The sequence below is a fragment of the Lepisosteus oculatus genome, unplaced genomic scaffold (genome assembly GCF_040954835.1).
Source record: "Lepisosteus oculatus isolate fLepOcu1 unplaced genomic scaffold, fLepOcu1.hap2 HAP2_SCAFFOLD_803, whole genome shotgun sequence".
Taxonomy (NCBI): domain Eukaryota; kingdom Metazoa; phylum Chordata; class Actinopteri; order Semionotiformes; family Lepisosteidae; genus Lepisosteus; species Lepisosteus oculatus.
This window is the reverse complement of record NW_027168366.1, coordinates 32,265-34,028: the sequence shown is the minus strand read 5'-3', so window position 1 is coordinate 34,028 and position 1,764 is coordinate 32,265. Positions and strand designations below refer to the sequence as shown.

The 1,764-nt window shown below is 48.9% G+C and overlaps 2 non-coding genes across 2 annotated transcripts; both read right to left on the bottom strand.

Annotated features, from left to right (window-relative positions):
• Positions 1–711: 711 nt before the first annotated feature.
• trnai-aau (transfer RNA isoleucine (anticodon AAU)) lies at positions 712–785 on the bottom strand. Its single transcript has one exon. It is a non-coding gene; the product is annotated as a tRNA-Ile (tRNA).
• A 560-nt stretch (positions 786–1,345) lies between these two features.
• Positions 1,346–1,416, bottom strand: trnag-gcc (transfer RNA glycine (anticodon GCC)). Its single transcript has one exon. It is a non-coding gene; the product is annotated as a tRNA-Gly (tRNA).
• Positions 1,417–1,764: the final 348 nt, after the last annotated feature.

The window sequence follows — 1,764 nt, the reverse complement described above, 5'->3', positions numbered from 1 at the left end:
TATGTGGCACATCCTTACACAAAGGGCTGCGGGTGAATGGAAAAAGTTACCCGGACATGTTGTTACACCGGTTTCCTTTAAGACTGTGGTGGTGCTACTGGGTTAAGCGGCATGGTTAACGGCATACAGACCCCTGGCACAGACCACTTGTGCCAGGGGTCTGTATGCCATTCCCAAAATCCACCTGCTGGATTTTGGGAACTTCAGGACGAGTGGGAATTTTCTCCTATCTGTCAATTCTGTTTTGTTTTGGAGACTCTTGGCTGCCTATGTTGTACAGTGCAGCGTGAAGGAAACATTTTCCAAAACTGTGTCAACTCAAAATTTGTAAGAAAACCTCTCTAGCTGCTTTAACTCTCTTCATTTTTGTCATTTAATGTGACACTCGATGTATAACTGGAGCCTCACATATGCAAATGGTGAGGCTCCAGTTCGACACCACTTTACAGTATCTGACAAAAGCATGGCAGACTGTGCCATGACCGGCAGATAACTTCCGCTTATTTTTACCATATTAAACATTGGAAAACCTCCCACTTGCATTTGTGACACTTGATTTTGGCTCCACCTAAGACACTCTTAAATCTTCAAACACTTTTCTCTTCTCCCGCAACACTCTTGTCTGTCGGCACTATGTGGCAGCGTTGCATGACAACCCATCTCACCACGGAAAGGAACCTAACAGCTTTGGTAAGAGAGGAGAAAAGGACCTGGCCCGTACGGGGCTCGAACCCGTGACCTTGGCGTTATTAGCACCACGCTCTAACCAGCTGAGCTAACCAGCCTCACGACAGTAATCCTCTCTGTGCTGCAAAAAATCGATCTCAGGGAATTTCTTTTGCCCTCCTTTGAATAGAAAGCCGTGTAATTCAGTGTACGGGCTTTCTCGTGCATTTTCATGGTTCTTGTAACCCAAATCCTACACTGGCCTGAATTGCCCCCCCATTTCACAGCATTTTTCAGCTGATTTAAAATGTACCTAAAGGAGAAGCATTATTGAAGACCATCAATTACCAAAAGCTTTTGTCAAAGGTTTTGGTGGTCATTTTTAATGACCACAGAGCGCTGTGATCTCGGTTTTACATCTCATCCAAAAGACAGCGCCCTCTTACAACACAGCATCTCCGTCACTATACTGGGGCATTGGGACCCGCACAGACCTCAGGGTGAGCGCCCCCCCCGCCGGCACCATTAACACCGCTTCCAGCTGAAAGCTTTGTTTTTTCCTGTAGCTCACCCTCATCCGGGTACTGACCTGGCTCACACCTGCTTAGCTTCAGTGGTTTTTTTGAGTTGCGAGTTGCAAGGGGATGCAAGTGATGGAGCCGCTCACTGCAAAAGCCACTGCATTGGCCGGGAATCGAACCCGAGCCTCCCGCATGGCAGGCGAGAATTCTACCACTGAACCACCAATGCTTAGTGCCTGGGCCTTCAAAAAAGACGCTTTTTTGGTGCTCTGTGCAAAACGCGTCGACATCTGCTTCCAGCTGCAAAATGCCATTCACGGACGCTGAAGAATTTATTTCCAAGGCAGCGGGTACAAGCGATTGGGTGTTTTAAAACCACCAGAAACAGCAAAGAGGCGCGCTTCTTTGCTTGCGCCGGAACACACCAACTGGAGGCGGACAACGTAGTCGGCAGGATTCGAGCCTGCGCGGGGAGACCCCAACGGATTTCTAGTCCATCGCCTTAACCACTCGGCCACGACTACAGCAAGCCCCGCTGCCGCTGCGTTCTTGCTACAATCTTACCTGGATCGCGAGG